At 41.9% G+C, this 16,995-nt stretch overlaps 3 non-coding genes and 1 pseudogene across 3 annotated transcripts; all 4 read right to left on the bottom strand.

Moving 5' to 3' along the window:
• Positions 1-36: 36 nt before the first annotated feature.
• Positions 37-227, bottom strand: LOC121006270. The gene has a single exon (XR_005780132.1). It is a non-coding gene; the product is annotated as a U2 spliceosomal RNA (small nuclear RNA).
• A 1,030-nt stretch (positions 228-1,257) lies between these two features.
• On the bottom strand, positions 1,258-1,450 carry LOC121006377. The gene has a single exon (XR_005780230.1). It is a non-coding gene; the product is annotated as a U2 spliceosomal RNA (small nuclear RNA).
• A 2,648-nt stretch (positions 1,451-4,098) lies between these two features.
• Positions 4,099-4,306, bottom strand: LOC121006450 (annotated as a pseudogene).
• A 6,030-nt stretch (positions 4,307-10,336) lies between these two features.
• LOC121006357 lies at positions 10,337-10,526 on the bottom strand. The gene has a single exon (XR_005780213.1). It is a non-coding gene; the product is annotated as a U2 spliceosomal RNA (small nuclear RNA).
• Between the last annotated feature and the right edge of the window lie 6,469 nt (positions 10,527-16,995).

Here is a 16,995-nt window from a genome sequence, read left to right as displayed (position 1 = left end):
ATTTCAATTTCATTCTGTTTTTTCATACTGGATTAGAAGGGGTGCACCGGTCCTGGAGGTACTGCAATACCAGGTCAATGCGTGGAGTGGACAGAGCAAGCTCTTTTTCCATCTCCCTGTTCGAAAAATCCATTTAATATATGGTCCCCAGATAGGGGACGTATCAGATATTAAACTGATAAGAACAGATACTACACTTGATCTTAGCCAAAAGGCCGAGAAGCGATAACCTGAAAAGGGTTCGCAGTACAGGCCGATGGTCCCCAATGCAGAGCACTAATGAAGGCAATAGACTACTGTCCCCAGCCCAATACACAGTCCGGGAGGCTTCTTTCTCTCACAAACCGGGGAAAACGTTCACGCGCGTCCTACGCACAGAAGTCACACCAGCATGCTTCTTTTCGTGTTTGCTATCTGCATAGCTCCGCCCACACGCGACTTTTGGACACGCCTTTTCTTCGCACGAAATTCCTGGTGCGGTGCCAAAGCACGCCAAGCAGAAAGCATGATAGGAATAGTAGGGAGTGAAAGGAAAAAAAAAAAAAAAAAAAAAGGATAACCATTGTTGATTGTGATGTCACGGCACCATTGTTGAGTGTTCCATCAGGGCCCTTGTGATGTCATCCAATAGCTGACCTTACTTGACCTCTTTGACCTCTTGACCTGACAAGGCTCTTGTGACACGCGCAGTGTTCCGTCCATTGAACAGACAAGGTAGGTCCAGCTGCATAGGAAGTGCTGGGCTACTTTTTAGCCACTAAGTAATCCAGTTCAAAAGATCCACAAGAGGGAGACACAGGCAAACTTTACTCATTTATTGAAGCACTGCAAAAGCTAAATGGTTACATCCAGCCAACTTGATACAAAAAAGGGTCAATTGCCTGCCAGAGACGACTCAGCAACCCTCCGAGGTGTGCACAACAGGCCCAAATCAAACGTGGAGGAGGGGAGGTCCAAACAATTCATTCAGGTGATAAGCCAATTAACCAATCATCAGTCTTAATTGGATCCAGGGTGTGTGTGACGACACTGGGGCTGAATGGGTTGCTTGGTGCTGGAAACAACCGACAGCTGATGCAATTAGGAGATTGACAGACTAGATGCAGGTATTATATGCAAAAAGCAACACTGCACTGACTGGGCAGACAGAGGAGAAGCTGAAGGAGGCACGACACACACAACTTTCCACTTGCTTGGCTGGAAGGATGATGCTTGCAATCCATTTCAATTTCATTCTGTTTTTTCATACTGGATTAGAAGGGGTGCACCGGTCCTGGAGGTACTGCAATACCAGGTCAATGCGTGGAGTGGACAGAGCAAGCTCTTTTTCCATCTCCCTGTTCGAAAAATCCATTTAATATATGGTCCCCAGATAGGGGACGTATCAGATATTAAACTGATAAGAACAGATTTTTTTTAGTTGATGCGTCAGAAGACGCGGCATAATTGTACTAGACACTTTTTATGCCCCACGCCTCATCATCCATACCAACTTTCTTTTTTAATTTTTATTTATATTTCTTATTTTCTAAAAAAATAATATTAACAAACATGACAAACATATAACAACAAAAGAAACACAAATTTTCCCATTCTTTTCAGCCTGGTCTTAGACCCCCCTTCCAGGCATAATATGCCATTAACCTTAACACATTCCTATGCAAAATCATATCTGCACTTATATTTTCTGGTACTCCCCCTTGATGACACTGAGGGACCTTATAATACTCAAAAAACTTGACTCTTTGTTCTCCTAATAGCTTCCTTACTTTACTAAACAAGCATCCCAGATCAATGCCTGTTTTTGTAAGTTCTTCTATTTCTTTTCCTACTTCTCCACTCCCGGTTTCGTATTGAAACCCAGTTTTCCCTTTCTCTTCTTTTCTCCCTTCTTTTTCCTCTTTTTCTCCTTTTCTCACTTCTTTCCTCACTTCTTTTTTCTCTCTCACCTCTATTTTCTTTTCTTCTCTCTCACTTTCCTTCACCACTCTCCTAATACCACCTTGGCTTTCCTCTTTTCTCTGTTTACTCTCTTCTCTTCTCTTTCTTTTTGTTTCTTCTCCTTTCCTCTTTGGACAGGACAAGTAAACATGACCGTTTTCACCGCATAAATTACATTTCTTTTCTTTTTTGCAATTCGCTGCTAAGTGACCAAACTCCTCACATCTCAAACACCACTGGTTAGTACAAGTATCTTTTTCATGACCGTATCTTTTACAATTTTTACAGAATTCCTGCATTCCGTTAAAGAAAAGGTCACCGTTTACACTCCCAAGTTTAAATCTACTTGGTGGAAACACAACTTCTCCTTCAGAACTCTCTTTAAATTTTACAAAAAATTTCCACTTTGTGGACCAGATCCCATACTTATTGTAGATTTTACCACTACAATCAACTTTGTCACAAAACCTCAGTAAGAAAGTCACAATGTCTTCTTCAGCCACGTATGGGCTGTACATTCTCACAGTCAAAACTCTCTCCCTTCTGGGAAAGTGCAATATCACCTTGACTCCATTCATAACCGGACTCAATCTGAAATGTTCCAGTCTTTTTGCCACAACTGCACATATATCTTCTGTAGCGAAGATGACATCAAACATCCCACGCCTTGGGAATTCAAGCATGGATAATATCATGTCTTTCCGTACCTCTATAAGGCCAAACAGAATTTCTTCCACCAAAAATACGAGTCCTTTCTCCTTCTTCTTGGTATCCAATAACAGGAACCGAACGCCATTCTTGAGCCTTTCAAATGACGGAACTTCGTCCAACACAGGATCCTGGATCTCCATTTCCGGCGATTCTTCCATCCAGCAAGCGAAGACCACGTTCCAGGGACTGGTAGCGCCCTACCACCGAAGTAGCAGGCAGGTGATCGCTCCTCGTTGCCCAGGGACTAAGCCGCTCCCCAATAGCAGCAAGGAGGCAGGACCGAACTTTTCAGCGCGGCCCCAACCTCCAAGGCAGAGGAGACGGGTACCCCAGGCACCTTCTGACTAAGACCGATGTATCCCTACACTTGATCTTAGCCAAAAGGCCGAGAAGCGATAACCTGAAAAGGGTTCGCAGTACAGGCCGATGGTCCCCAATGCAGAGCACTAATGAAGGCAATAGACTACTGTCCCCAGCCCAATACACAGTCCGGGAGGCTTCTTTCTCTCACAAACCGGGGAAAACGTTCACGCGCGTCCTACGCACAGAAGTCACACCAGCATGCTTCTTTTCGTGTTTGCTATCTGCATAGCTCCGCCCACACGCGACTTTTGGACACGCCTTTTCTTCGCACGAAATTCCTGGTGCGGTGCCAAAGCACGCCAAGCAGAAAGCATGATAGGAATAGTAGTGAGTGAAAGGAAAAAAAAAAAAAAAAAAAAAGGATAACCATTGTTGATTGTGATGTCACGGCACCATTGTTGAGTGTTCCATCAGGGCCCTTGTGATGTCATCCAATAGCTGACCTTACTTGACCTCTTTGACCTCTTGACCTGACAAGGCTCTTGTGACACGCGCAGTGTTCCGTCCATTGCCCAGACAAGGTAAGTCCAGCTGCATAGGAAGTGCTGGGCTACTTTTTAGCCTCCAAGTAATCTAGTTGAAAAGATCCACAAGAGGGAGACACAGGCAAACTTTACTCATTTATTGAAGCACTGCAAAAGCTAAATGGTTACATCCAGCCAACTTGATACAAAAAGGGTCGATTGCCTGCCAGAGACGACTCAGCAACCCTCCGAGGTGTGCACAACAGGCCCAAATCAAACGTGGAGGAGGGGAGGAGGTCCAAACAATTCATTCATTCAGGTGATAAGCCAATTAACCAATCATCACTCCTAATTGGATCCAGGGTGTGAGGAGACTGGCTGGCTGGCTGGCTGGGTTGCTTGGTGCTGGAAACAACCAACAGCTGATGCAATTAGGAAATTGACAGACTAGATGCAGGTATTATATGCAAAAAGCAACACTGCACTTGCACTGACTGGGCAGACAGAGGAGAAGCTGAAGAGGCACGACACACACAACTTTCCACTTGCTTGGCTGGAAGGATGATGCTTGCAATCCAATCTCAATTTCAATTTCATTCTGTTTTTCATACTGCATTAGAAGGGGTGCACCGGTCCTGGAGGTACTGCAATACCAGGTCAATGCGTGGAGTGGACAGAGCAAGCTCTTTTTCCATCTCCCTGTTCGAAAAATCCATTTAATATATGGTCCCCAGATAGGGGACGTATCAGATATTAAACTGATAAGAACAGATTTTTTTTTTTTTTTTTTTTTTTTTTTTTTTTTTTCAAATAAAGTCAAAATTCATATATACAGAAGAGAAAAAAAAACACATCATCAAAAGACAACAAACACAATACATCATAACTTAATTCAATACTTGATCAACGATCTCCATTTTTTAAACTTCCATACTCCCTCTGAATCTATACCTCCACCATACTGTCTATCCCATAAATGAATTACATAAAGTCTAGACAGAACTAACTTAACACAGTCACACTCAGGCACTACTTCTTTCTTGAACACTAATAAATTCCTCACATCCCACAGACTCTCCATAACACATACCATTATATACCACAAAATCCTTGTATTCATCCTACCACGCGCACCAATACCAAACATCGCCACTTTCCAGTCCATATACGCAACACCCGTCAACTCTTTAACTAAACCTCCCACTCTTTTCCATACATCATTTGCATACCCACAATCCCAAAATAAATGTCTTACAGACTCACATCCCCCGCACCCATCTCTTGGACAAACTTCTGACCTAATTAAATCCCTTTTTTTCTGGACTTCACGCACAGGCAATATGTTTTGCAACCCCATCCACACAATATCTTTCTGTCTATTTGATATGCCTACTATTGAACATTTCTTCCACACTACTGATGCAACATCCGACCTTAACCCTACAATATCACATGCAACCTCATTTTCTCTAAATTTAGCCATCACCTTTTTCTTATCTTTAAACACTTCCATTCTCACAGCCAATAAATCAAATTTCCTAATAAACCTTTCAACCACTTCATACCACACTGGACATTTAAACGACACAGGCACTCTAGCATCTCTTTCACACCACTTCAACCCATACATCATCCATCCAGCCATGTATCTTACCATATATGCACTCTTATTCTGTTTCTCCACCAACACCACAAAACTTTTAATATAATTCAAACCAAGAAAAATTTCAAACTTAGGGAAATCCAAACCACCATTCACACTTCTTTTATACACATACTCTCTTTTCAGCTTCTCCATACGTCCTCCCCAAAGAAACGTAAACACCAGTTTCTCAACTTTCGCAACTTTTTTTGAACATGCAGGGTATACTCCTGCTACAAAAAGGATAATTGGCAAAATAACAGCTTTTATAATCAATACTTTCCCTGTGAGTGAAAGATCTCTTAACCTCCAGAAATTTAATTTCCTCTCAATCTTTCTCCCACATTCATCCCAACTCTCATTCCCTTTCAAATCATCATTAAACAAAATACCTAACACCTTCACCTCATTATTCTCATTCTTAACATCTTCCAGACAAATACTCCTATCCCCAAAACATTTAAACACACATTTATTCCAGTTAATTTTAAAGGCAGACGCACCACAAAACATATCCAACCATAACCTTCCTCTCCTAATAGCAGCCATATTATCACTTACAATCACCACATCATCCATGTATCCTAACACTTTCACACATTTACCCATACTCCCCGGAATCAACATACCTCTCATAACTTTATCCTTCCTTATTAAACACATTAATACCTCAATCACACTAATGAAAAGCACAGGAGACATTGGGCAGCCTTGTCTCACACCACTCCATACATTCACCTTTTTACTCAACCAACCATTTATCATAAACTCACTTGACACCCCACTATACAAACTCTTCACACAGTCCACAAACTTCTTTGGAAAACCCATTCGCTCTAGAACTGCAAACATAAAACAGTGTGCCACTCTGTCAAATGCTTTCTCAAAATCTATCGCTAGTAACATGCATTTCTGTTTTCTACTCATGCAATCTCCAATCAAATCTCTCAATAGAACTAAATTTTCATTCATACTTCTCCCAGGCACAGCACAAACTTGATCTTCATTCACAACCTTATCAATCACACCACGCATCCGATTAGCCAACAATTTACCAAATACCTTATAATCAGCATTTAATAAAGTTATTGGTCTCCAATTCTCGAGTTTATTTTTGTCACCCTTTTTAAAAATCAGAACTACCACGCCTTCTTTCATCGACTCCCCTATTACACCATTTTCCCACATATACCTACATACTTCCAAAAAATCATTTCCCATCCAGTCCCATGCTCTCACATACAACTCAATCGGAATACCATCCTTACCCGGTGTCTTATTTTTTTTACAACTCCACACAATCTTCTTTATTTCTTCTGTAGAAATATCCTCACACACCAAACTCTGACTTTCTACATTTAATTTTTCATCCAAAACATTCATTACCTCCATCATAAGGTCCTTATCAATCCACTTCAACCCATACAAATTTCCATAGAACTCTTCCACTGCCCCAATCACACTTTTACCCCTAACACACTCTCCCTTGCTATCAACCACTTCCAACATATCTTCCTTTTTACCACACACCTTTTTGAAAAAAAACCTAGAACATTTTTCATTCTTCTCAATCATATCAACTTTCGCCCTAAAAATAATCTCTTTACCCTTTCTCTCCATAAACACTTTCTTTTCCCTTTTAACAACTTCCAACAAATCTTTCACATCTACACCCATTGCACTCAATTTCCACAACCACTCAGCTCTCCTATTTAATTCATTGTATTCATTCCTCCTCTTCCTCGCCCTCTTATACCCCCATTTCTTGAAAAAAAGTTTTATTCTTGATTTCATCCAATCCCACCAACACAAAACATTCACAAAATCATCCTTTCTGAATTTCCATCTTTCATACTGGTACTTAAACACTCTCATCACCATCTCATCATCTAACAAACCCATATTCAGTTTCCACACACCTCTACCATATGTAATCTCCTCATCTCCTTCCACCCAAACAGACAAGCACATGTGATCAGAAAAAATAACATCAAGGTATAACATTTTCCTACAAAATAAATTTTTGGAAAGAAAAACAAAATCAATCCTAGAAAAAAAATCACCCCTATCTGCTTTAAAGGTAGCAGGTGGGGGTTTACCTAACATCAATGCAGAATCAGTTAAAGAAAAATCTGAAACAATTTTGTGCAATCTATTCCCTGTCACATCCATCTTATCACCTTCTATAGTGCAATTGAAATCACCCAATAAAATTGTCGGCACTCTACCTACCAGAAAAAAATTCAATTTGTCTAGTAACTCTAGACGTTCTTTTTTCCCGGTAGGACAATAAACGTTAATAATCCTAACCCGCCACCCCTTGTACTTAATCATCGCCATAATGCACCTCCCCACCTCCACCACCGTGTAGCTTTCAAAAACAAGATCTCTATGACATAAAACTATCCCCACACCATCATTCTTATTTATACAAGAACCTGACCAAATTGAGTTCCCATGTGGCCACTCATTAGCACAGACGGGTTCTGAGATACCGCACTCTTGAAGACATGCGATATCCGGATTTTGTTTTTTAATATAATCAAAAACTGCAGTTCGTCTAGCTCTTGATTTCAGTACCCTCACATTCAGGGATAAGACATGAAATTCAGCTTTTCCCCCCATTGCAAGATCTTATTTCGGACATAGTTACCAGTACCCCACTGTTTCCTTATCCGATTCCGTCGGGAGGTTGACCTCCTGAGCAAAAGTCCCTGGCCTTTGACTCGTCCAAAAAAGCACTGTTGTCCGGAATGCAAGCAGCAGGATACGCCTCCTGCCTTACCGGACTCTGTTCTACTCCACTGTACTGAGGCGGTAATAAGCGGGGTTTCTTTACAACTGAGCTCAGCGATTCCTCCGCTGATCTCGTAGTGGGTGTTATGAAGTCACTGGTGGATACAAAATCTCCTTGTTCACCTCTCCCATCCTCCTGTGGGTCCTCCATCTCATCCCACCCGGGCACTGGCGATTTAGGTAAGGGAGAGACCACCTCTCCTTCTCCCTGAAGATCCGACTGAAGACCAAATATTTGGGGAAAATCTTCCTCCACCTGGGAAATGTCCATCTCCACATTTTCTCTACTCCCCACAGGGGAAACAATAGGAGTAGCTTGCTGCACACTTCCACTCTGATGTATATCAGTCTGTGATTGAACTGCCATTTGAGACGCCTGAACTGGATTCTGGGATAACTGCACAGGAGTTTGAGACGGCTGATCTGGGATCCGAGATGGCCCTGCAGCCCTTGCCCTTGCAACATCAGCATACAATCTTTTTGGCTTAGCTCTATAGCCACGTGAAGGACACTCTTTAAAAGTATGCCCCGCTTCTTCACAGAGATTACAGATAATTGCATTTTTACAATCCTTTGCGATATGCCCATCTTTATGACACTTCGAGCAGACGAAGGAGGTTTGCTGACAATTCTCTTGTACATGCCCATACAACTTGCATTTTCGGCAATAACTTGGAGCGTCTTGAAAGAAAATGAGGCCTCTATCTCTGCCAATAACAAAACTTTGGGGAGGATGACTCATACCCCCTGGGCTCAGAGGATCAGGGCGGAAACGCACAAAATACTTGTGTTTGCCAGTCCACAAACCATGGCTACCCATAACTTTATGGGCGTAAACGACTTTTTCGCAGTATTTAGATAAGAACAAAAAAATATCATCCGTATCGACGTATGGGTTGTACATAAACACGACCAAGTGAATGTCTCTATTGTACAACACCGTGAACGTCAAGCCATCTAGTTCTGGATTGTCCTTATTCCTCTCCAAAAACAAAAATAAATTATGACAGGCTCCTATAGATGTTAAGACAAGAGTGCGCCTTCCACCAATTCGATCTTGTAAGCACAAAATATCCGCCATACTGACATGTAGAGTTTTAAACAGTACCTCTTTGACAAGATGTTCATCTGTAAATTTTTCTTTCTTCGCTTCCTCGACACAAATTCCAAACGCGTTCCTGACCCGGAAGTCTCCGGTCCCGGCGTAATCGATTTTCACGCCCATCTTTCTCCGTCTTGATCGCCTTCTTGGTTATCCCACCTTCTCCTTATAGCAGCGAGCAGCTTAAGCCATGTGGCGATGCTGCAGGGCCAAGAGCTTGGTACGGATCCCTCTCAACAAGACCATGATCTTGCCAAAAGGCCGAGAAGCGATACCCGCTCGGCCTCGACAACGGGGCCGCTTATCGCCAATGCTGAGCACTTCTCATAGCAACTGCCCTACAGGCCCCAGCCATAGCCACAGTCCGGGAGGCTTCTTGCTCGCTCACAAAACAAGAAAAAACGTGCGTCCTACGCTCAGAAATCACCAGAATGCTGCTCTTCGTGTTCGCCATTTGCATAGCTCCGCCCACCGCTGTTGGACACGCCTTTTCGCCGCACGAAATTCCTGGTGCCAAAGCACGCCAAGCAGTAGTAAAAATGAAAAACAGGAGTGAATGGAGAAGTTGTGAAAAAAAAACAAAAAAAAAAAAAAAAAAAACATTGTTGATTGTGATGTCATGGCCCTATTGTTGAGTGTTCCATCAGGGCCCTTGTGATGTCATCCAATACCTGACCTTTCTTGACCTCTTTGACCTCTTGACCTGACAAGGCTCTTGTGACACGCGCAGTGTTCCGTCCATTGCCCAGACAAGGTAAGTCCAGCTGCATAGGAAGTGCTGGGCTACTTTTTAGCCTCCAAGTAATCTAGTTGAAAAGATCCACAAGAGGGAGACACAGGCAAACTTTACTCATTTATTGAAGCACTGCAAAAGCTAAATGGTTACATCCAGCCAACTTGATACAAAAAGGGTCGATTGCCTGCCAGAGACGACTCAGCAACCCTCCGAGGTGTGCACAACAGGCCCAAATCAAACGTGGAGGAGGGGAGGAGGTCCAAACAATTCATTCATTCAGGTGATAAGCCAATTAACCAATCATCACTCCTAATTGGATCCAGGGTGTGAGGAGACTGGCTGGCTGGCTGGCTGGGTTGCTTGGTGCTGGAAACAACCAACAGCTGATGCAATTAGGAAATTGACAGACTAGATGCAGGTATTATATGCAAAAAGCAACACTGCACTTGCACTGACTGGGCAGACAGAGGAGAAGCTGAAAGAGGCACGACACACACAACTTTCCACTTGCTTGGCTGGAAGGATGATGCTTGCAATCCAATCTCAATTTCAATTTCATTCTGTTTTTCATACTGCATTAGAAGGGGTGCACCGGTCCTGGAGGTACTGCAATACCAGGTCAATGCGTGGAGTGGACAGAGCAAGCTCTTTTTCCATCTCCCTGTTCGAAAAATCCATTTAATATATGGTCCCCAGATAGGGGACGTATCAGATATTAAACTGATAAGAACAGATTTTTTAAGTTGACTACCCCAAAGGGGTATATTTTATTAAAATCAATCAAATTTACAGAAATAAAAACTCATTATAAAACATTTAAGACATTAATCACGACATGTTAAATAAAAGAGTTTTTACATAAGTTAAATAATTGAACCCCATTCCCTTAAAAACCATTTATGACACATAAAAGGAGCCCGTTTTTTATCAATTAAATAGTATTTGTACATTTCGTCTAAAATCATCTTTAAAACATTTTCCTCAGAAATAAAATCATGTTTAAAACATAAAATATTTCTGGCTGACCATAGAGCTGTCTTCACACAGTTTACTGTCTTCCATGCCATAGACTTTTTTATCCTGGATGGGCATTCCAGACCACCATAAAACACACCGTCCATTGTTAAAATTCTAAGTCCGGATATTCTCTTCAGTAGGGGGAACATCTTTGTCCAAATTCTTTTCGCGAAGAAGCAATGCCAGAATAGATGATATATGTCTTCTTCCTCCCTACAGCCTCCTCTTGGACATTCGGCAGTGCCAGTTAATCCTCTTCGGTGCTGGAATGCCCGGCATGGAAGACATTCGTGTACACAGCTCCAGGCCAGGTCCTTCTGTGGATTAAAAAGATAATTAATACTCACATCCTTCCATATCTGTTTGCATTTTGTGTCATTAAAATTTTTAATCGGGGCCATCAATTTTCCATCTTTTATACTTTTTAAAATATTTTTACTATTTTTTAGCTCATGTACCCCTTTTCCACTTAAGTTAAAAGAGACCACTATTTTATCTAAAATTTCATAATACTTAGGCAGGTTAAAAGAATATGGTGAGTTTAAAACAGTGTCAAACCACTGATGCCTCCTCATAAAATAACCTGTATTATAACGGATAAAATAGGACCATGCATTCTCTTTAAAAAGGGTATTAAAACACAAGCTAAAATACTTAATTAAAAGGAACGTCTTAATATCAGGAAAGTCCTTTCCTCCTTTATACTTAGGAAGTATTACCAATTCTCTTCTTAATTTTTCCATTTTAGACCCCCATAAAAAGTTAAAACAAGCTTTATTAACTTTTTTTAAAATACGATCTGTGGGTGGAAAAACCATGCTTAAATACAATAAAATTGGTAAAACAATCATTTTTGTGATTAAAACTTTACCCTCCATTGTTAACTTCCTAAGATTCCACATACATAACTTCTTGTTCACCTTCTCTGTCACCGCATCCCAGCTTTTGAGCCCATCGTTTGACTCACTGAAGGTGATTCCTAAAATCTGTACGGACTCGGACTCGGGAATAAGAACATCTGTTAAAACCATGTCACCGATATTTAAAACATTACTTTTATTAAAATTTATCTTAAAACCGGACGAACAACAGAAATGTTCTACTTGTTTGGAAGCTTTATGTATGGACGGGGTGTCCCTACAAATTACCGCCACGTCATCCATATACCCCACTACTTTTGCCTCTTGTCCCCCTCCACCTGGCAGGGGGACACCTCGTATTTGCTTATCTTTTCTCATCGCACATAAAAGAGGTTCCAGCGCACAAATGAAAAGTAGTGGGGATAAGGGACACCCCTGCTTCACGCCTGACTTTAAAAGTATGTCCTGAGTTTTAAAACCGTTAATTAAAATCTTACTCGTACAGTTGTCATAAAAGGCTCTCAGGGATTGTAAAAAACCCTCCGGTATACCCATCTTCTTTAAAACCTGGAACAAATAAAAGTGTGAAACACGGTCGAACGCTTTTTCAAAGTCCAGGGATAAAATTGCTGCTTTTCCTTTCCTTTCTTTAATATTATTGATGGCATCTTTTAAAAGGTTTAAGTTATCCCATATACTCCTCCCGGGCACCCCGCATACCTGGTTATGATGTATTATTTTTGTAATTACTTTTTTCATCCGGTTTGCGCATAACTTGGCCATAATTTTGTAGTCACAGTTTAACAGAGTAATTGGCCTCCAGTTTTTAATGTCTGCTTTTTCTCCTTTCTTATATAACAGTGACACTTCTCCTTTTTTCCAGGAGCCCGGGAGAGATTTTGTATTAAAAACTTCCTTGAAAAGATAAAATAAATCCTCTCTTAAAATACCATAAAATATAAGATAAAACTCAATGGGTATACCGTCGGGTCCAGGGACTTTCTCCTTTTTAAAACTTTTAACCGTTTCTAAAACCTCTTTCTCTGAGATGACCTGTAATAAAAATTCTTGAGAATCTTTATCTAAAATACCTTCAATCACCCTCAGTGAGTCCTTCATAAAATACTTGTCAATCTTTTTCTCATCAAATAAATCTGTATAAAAATCATGCGCTTTATTTAAAATACCGGTTATATTTCTTTCACCGTTCAACTCCTCGATCTGGGTGCGTTTGTCTTGTATTTTTTTGAAGAAATACCTGGAGCAGGTCTCATTCTCTTCAAGATGTTGCATCTTAGAGCGAAATATGATTTCTCTTCCTTTCTGCTCCAGGCATTGTGTAATTTCTTTTTTAATCTCAGTAATATCTTTTTCAACATCAACACCCAGATCTCGGAGTTTATATTGTGTCTGCAGACGGGTATTTAATCTTTCATAAAACTCTCTTTTTTCCTGGGCTTTACGCTTTCCCACATTTATAAAAAAAGTTTTTATTTTAATTTTCATTTTTTCCCACCATATTACTATAGATTGTTGGGGGTCTTTTACCCGTCTGCAGCGCTTGTAAAAGGAAATAAAATCGGATAAAATTTTAGGATCATTTAGTAGAGAGACATTTAATTTCCAGCTCTTTTTCTTTTTACCTTTGCCATCGTACTGTACCTTAAAAAGCAATAATTTATGGTCAGAAAATATATTAGATAAAAGCTGACAGTTAAAAGGCAGTATTTGACACGAACATAATATAAAATCTATTCTGGACTTACATGTGGCACTGCACCAGGTAACGCCGGCCTCTTCAGGTAAACCAGGATTACATTTTTTAAAAACATCTGTAAGCTTAAAATCAATAATAATATTTTTCAATATAGAGGAGGACTTGTCATAATTCCTGCTTACAGAGTTTGAGAACCGGCGTTCCCCTCTTAAAATACAATTAAAATCGCCTGCTAAAATCAAGGGTTCTGTGTCATTGATAAAAAGGGGTAAAATCTCTAGCATCTTAATCCTCTCCTTCTTATCTGTAAAACCATAAATATTTAAAAACTGCCATTTAATACCGTCTATAAAAGCTTTTACTAATAAAATTCTGCCAGGTAAAATCTCATGTACATAATCAATAAAAGCATTTCCTTTAAATAAAATCGCCACTCCCGCATTCCTGGATTCATTTGACCCTGACCAGACTGATGGCCCATGAATCCAGTCTCGTTTATATTTCCTATAATTTTCTCTATGCGGGATGCAGCATTCCTGTAAAAAAACTACTGTGGCGGTTAAAATAGATAAATAATTAAAAAGCGCTAACCTTCTGGTTCTTGAGTGCACGCTTCTCGTATTAAAAGAAATGCCACTTAAAACAGCCATGATAAAAATTTTAAAAGGTTTGTTTTCTTACCTGGGCACCGCTTCGGACATCGTCGGCGAGGCCAGATTAGTTACTTTCGCTTATATCACCTTCTCCACCAACTGCCCCTGATTCCACAGTATCATACGATCCGGCTGGAGAGGAGCTTCCGTCACTCAGCTGACCCCCCCCATCTGCTAGCATGCTCACAGAGAAAGGATCCCATATACTCTCCGGTAATACGCATACCTTATCGGGACTCGGAGCCACGGCCTCAACTCCCTCCCTTTCCGGGGCAGGGGTTCCACTCAAGGTTGTTTCTGAAACACATGTTTGATCTGCAGTGTGCACCCCCTCCCCACTGGTATGGGGAGGGAAGCTCTGAGGACCCGAGGGATCCTCAGCTGGTCCCCCAGCTGATTTCCTCCTCTGGTCCCCTATCACTGCATCCACAAAACTTTTCTTCTTTTTGGAGGCCGCGGCTCCTCCCGGATCCTCTGCCATGCTCTCACCAGGGGCCGAATGCGGGCCAGGCGGATCAGCTTCATTCGGCTGGCCCCTATACCTCATTTCTGAGGGGGGCTTGTCCGTCGGCTGATCACTGGCTTTCCGCTTTTGTTTTCCTCTCTGTTCCTTTGGCTCCCCCGGTTGGGGGGGTCTGCTGGTATCCATATGTTCTGTACCTTCCGACTGCTCCTCTCCTTGGGGTCGAGTTGGTGGTTCTTCACGCTCTTCTGGCTGCCTCCGATGCCCTGGCTGTGCCCCTGCACCTGTTTTAATGGGACAAAATTTCATAAGGTGACCAAATTTGTGACAAGTATGGCATCTCTTTCCGGCCGTACATTCATTAAAACCATGACTAGGGCTTCCACAATTCTTGCACATACTCTCACAATTTTCCATTTCATGGCCGTATCTTTTACATCTCCTACAGTACAATGGCATGCCGGAAAAAAACATGTCTCCCACCATTTCACCTAATTTAAAACGGGCTGGGGGAAGTATAAATCCCCCATCAAATTCTGGGCTACGGTGACAGGTGACTTTGTACAACCATTTTGAGGTCCAAATCCCAGCACTGTTTAAAATTTTCTTTACCACTGTGACTGTTTTAAAATATTGACTTAAAAACGCATTAATATCACGTTCTTCAGCGAAAGGACAGTACATTTTAATTGTGACCAATTTAGACTCGTCTATCTCATGTTCGTAAATTTTCAACCCCTCTAATTTTTTATCTTTTAATCTCAACTGTATTTTTGCAACAAAATCTTTAAAAACCACATTTGAGGAAAAAGTCACGTCATATACTCTACGCCTTGGGTAATCTTGTATGGCTAAAATCTCTGACTTTTGCACCCCACAGACTCCCATTAAAACAGTTTTCACCAAATAATCGAGATTATACTTGTCCTTTTTCTCCTGGGTCACAAAAAGGCGCACTGTATCCTTGATACGGGCATATGCTGGGATTTGGCCCTCCTCTTCTTGTCTCGGTATGTTCTCTTTTAGTTCCTCTTCTCCTCCTCTGGACTTTCCTCTGCTGGTTCCTTCTCCTCCTCTGGCTCCTTCTCCTTTTCCTCCTTCATCGTTAGACTTCCTTCTGGATTCTTCCTTCTTTTGCGCTTTTCCTTTTCCTCCGACCACGGTAAAATTTCCTCCTCTGTCTCCTCCTCCTCCGTCTCCTCCTCCTCCTGGGTCATCTGCCATGATGGAACTTGGCGTTCGTTTTCTTACTGAAAGCAAGGAAACAATGTGCTCCCCTAGCTGTCCTGGGACCTCTAGGGGTAACGGGGATCGCAACCCGTTGTCTGGGGACTAAGCCGGCTACCCTATAGCAGCAGAGCTTCCAGTGCAGGCTATAAACCTGCACCTTCCACTAAGGCCGAGCGCCGGGTACCCCAGACACCTCTCAGCTAAGATCTCCTGTATAAATACACTTGATCTTAGCCAAAAGGCCGAGAAGCGATACCCGCTCGGCCTCGACAACGGGGCCGCTTATCGCCAATGCTGAGCACTTCTCATAGCAACTGCCCTACAGGCCCCAGCCATAGCCACAGTCCGGGAGGCTTCTTGCTCGCTCACAAAACAAGAAAAAACGTGCGTCCTACGCTCAGAAATCACCAGAATGCTGCTCTTCGTGTTCGCCATTTGCATAGCTCCGCCCACCGCTGTTGGACACGCCTTTTCGCCGCACGAAATTCCTGGTGCCAAAGCACGCCAAGCAGTAGTAAAAATGAAAAACAGGAGTGAATGGAGAAGTTGTGAAAAAAAAAAAAAAAAAAAAAAAAAAAAAAAACATTGTTGATTGTGATGTCATGGCCCTATTGTTGAGTGTTCCATCAGGGCCCTTGTGATGTCATCCAATACCTGACCTTTCTTGACCTCTTTGACCTCTTGACCTGACAAGGCTCTTGTGACACGCGCAGTGTTCCGTCCATTGCCCAGACAAGGTAAGTCCAGCTGCATAGGAAGTGCTGGGCTACTTTTTAGCCTCCAAGTAATCTAGTTGAAAAGATCCACAAGAGGGAGACACAGGCAAACTTTACTCATTTATTGAAGCACTGCAAAAGCTAAATGGTTACATCCAGCCAACTTGATACAAAAAGGGTCGATTGCCTGCCAGAGACGACTCAGCAACCCTCCGAGGTGTGCACAACAGGCCCAAATCAAACGTGGAGGAGGGGAGGAGGTCCAAACAATTCATTCATTCAGGTGATAAGCCAATTAACCAATCATCACTCCTAATTGGATCCAGGGTGTGAGGAGACTGGCTGGCTGGCTGGCTGGGTTGCTTGGTGCTGGAAACAACCAACAGCTGATGCAATTAGGAAATTGACAGACTAGATGCAGGTATTATATGCAAAAAGCAACACTGCACTTGCACTGACTGGGCAGACAGAGGAGAAGCTGAAAGAGGCACGACACACACAACTTTCCACTTGCTTGGCTGGAAGGATGATGCTTGCAATCCAATCTCAATTTCAATTTCATTCTGTTTTTCATACTGCATTAG

Source organism: Bufo bufo, chromosome 6 (assembly GCF_905171765.1).
Source record: "Bufo bufo chromosome 6, aBufBuf1.1, whole genome shotgun sequence".
Taxonomy (NCBI): Eukaryota; Metazoa; Chordata; class Amphibia; order Anura; family Bufonidae; genus Bufo; species Bufo bufo.
This window is presented reverse-complemented; position numbering and strand designations above follow the sequence as displayed.